General features: G+C 37.7%; 1 pseudogene across 2 annotated transcripts; it reads left to right on the plus strand.

The window, feature by feature from the left end:
• Window positions 1–754: 754 nt before the first annotated feature.
• On the plus strand, window positions 755–2,025 carry LOC104792283 (AT-hook motif nuclear-localized protein 21 pseudogene; annotated as a pseudogene). Of its 2 annotated transcripts, XR_015559776.1 has the most exons (2): window positions 755–870; window positions 1,052–2,025. The product of XR_015559776.1 is annotated as an AT-hook motif nuclear-localized protein 21 pseudogene, transcript variant X2 (transcript). The 2 variants fall into 2 exon arrangements; XR_015559775.1 differs by lacking the exon at window positions 755–870 and having other exon boundaries at window positions 879–2,025.
• The last annotated feature ends 600 nt before the right edge of the window (window positions 2,026–2,625 follow it).

The following is a 2,625-nucleotide window of genomic DNA, read 5'->3' on the forward strand; positions in this document are numbered from 1 at the left end:
CCACCAACTTTTTCTGGTCGGGTAACCCAATTACTCCAACCCTAATGAAATAATATCTATCAACACTCTCTTCGTTTTATGGAGGGAGATATCCTGAAAATTTTAGAAAAAGAATCACCAGTTGCATCATTTCAATGACGTCGCCTCTTAATTATTGAGTTTCTGAAGAGAATCTAACATTCACCAGGCTTATTACATTTGCTTCTAAAGATCTCTGTTAGGATCATTTCAAGATCTTTTTACTTGAGCGTACGTACTTTATTTGTCTAAATTCTTATATATGCAGTAATTATTTGCATATGTTTTTAGTAGTTTTGTACAAGCTAGCTGAATGAAAAAATCATTTTAGCCTTTGGAAAAACCAATTCTAGCTAGTCTAATCATATTGGTTCAATAGAACGTCCTGATTAATTATAACTAATTAAGAAGTCTCAGTTTAAATATGGAGAATTTAATTGGTGACATTATACATATATAAAACAGTGATAGAAAGAAAAAAATACAAGATTATCGGTTTATAGAATCATATGAAAGATAAAAATATGTTTCCACATTCTTGGGATCTCGATATTGTGTCCATTGCTTTATTCTGCGAGAATACATGATAAACAATGTTAGCTTCTTCGATAATATATACATTTAACGAAATCTAAGAACCACAATAACGTCTTTATACATATTCGACAATATATATTATAAAACTTATGAGCAACTTCATCTCGAATTTGACATATAATAATACATTAACACAGAGGGAATAAAACCTTATAAAAATAATAATTGTCTCTTGGGGCCATTGGGTCTAGAGAGAAGACTTAGTCTTCTTCTTCATCTTTCTCTACTTGATACATTACATATTTCATTTCTCAGGTTTCTATATATTTTCTTCTCCACTTTTTATAATTTATCCGCTTGTCCTGCTATCTCTTACATTAAATCTAAACCTAAATCATTAGAATCTCCAATCTCATTTTAAATATACTTTTCTTTTTCGTCATTTTTTTTTTCTTTTCTTTTCTGTTTGATGTTGGCATGGCTGGTCTCGATCTAGGCACAGGTTCTCGCTACGTCCACAACGTCGATGGCGGCGGCAGCGGCCAGTTCACCACCGAAAATCACCACGAAGATAACGGTGGCGCCGGAGGAAACCACCACCATCACCATCACAATCTTAACCATCATCAAGGTTTAGATTTGATAGCTTCTAATGAAAACTCTGGACTAGGAGGCGGTGGGGGAGGAGGGAGCGGTGACCTCGTCATGCGGAGGCCACGTGGCCGTCCGGCTGGATCGAAGAACAAACCGAAGCCGCCGGTGATCGTCACGCGCGAGAGCGCAAACACTCTTAGGGCTCACATTCTTGAAGTCGGAAGTGGCTGCGACGTTTTCGAGTGTATCTCTACTTACGCACGCCGCAGACAGCGCGGGGTTTGCGTTTTGTCCGGCACTGGAACCGTCACTAACGTCAGCATCCGTCAGCCCACGGCGGCTGGAGCTGTTGTGACTCTGCGCGGTACTTTTGAGATTCTTTCTCTCTCCGGATCTTTTCTCCCGCCGCCTGCTCCTCCAGGAGCGACCAGCTTGACGATATTCCTCGCCGGAGCTCAGGGACAGGTTGTCGGAGGTAACGTAGTTGGTGAGTTGATGGCGGCAGGGCCGGTGATGGTCATGGCGGCCTCTTTTACAAACGTGGCTTACGAAAGGTTGCCTTTGGACGAGCATGAAGAGCACTTGCAGGTTCAAAGCGGCGGTGGAGGAGGGAATATGTACTCGGAAGCCACCGGCGGTGGCGGAGGATTGCCATTCTTTAATCTGCCTATGAGTATGCCTCACATGGGAGTTGAAAGTTGGCCGGGGAATTCCGCCGGCGCCGGTAGGGCTCCGTTTTAGCATATGTTTAATTAAGAAACATTTTTATGACTTTATGATTTAAGAAATTTTATGAAATTGATTTTTCAAACTTTTTTCTCCTCTCGGAAATTTATGAAATTATGATTTAAGAAAGAAAACAATATTATTCATGTATTGATGACCCTCTTAGTGCGTGATTTTTACTTAGGTTATTGATAATTATCTTTTGAATTTCTCAAATCTAATTCGATCGGTTAATTAACTACTGTAGCTCCTAAATATAATAATTGAGGCGTAGTGTTATCAATTTAACCCACGTACAAATATATTATTTCTCTTGTAATTTTAATGGGTTAAAACTTAAATCATTTTTTTTTACAAATATAAATTCAAAGAAAATAATGAGATACTTAGACGTACGCATATGTTTTTTTTTTCAAATATAAAAATCAGAATACTGCAGAGGTTATTGCTTCTCTCTGTTAAACAAAGATCATTAATCATATTGCTCACTAGGGTTTTCCAAACACATGGCTGAATAAGTTCTCTTTTTCGAATTTTGAGGTCACCATGTTATAAAATAAATATATAACGGGAAATTATAGTAAACGAAAAAAAAAACAAATTAAAGTAATAGTGGTAAAATACAAAGGAAAGTGCAAGTGGAGTGCTAATTAATAAATTAAATTTATTAATTTGACCAATTCATTGCCAATCATGCCCTTAATTGCCCAACCCATTTGATGCTAAGCTGTCACACACGCAATTATATAA

Source organism: Camelina sativa, chromosome 6 (assembly GCF_030686135.1).
Source record: "Camelina sativa cultivar CO46 ecotype springtype chromosome 6, ASM3068613v1".
NCBI classification, from domain to species: Eukaryota; Viridiplantae; Streptophyta; class Magnoliopsida; order Brassicales; family Brassicaceae; genus Camelina; species Camelina sativa.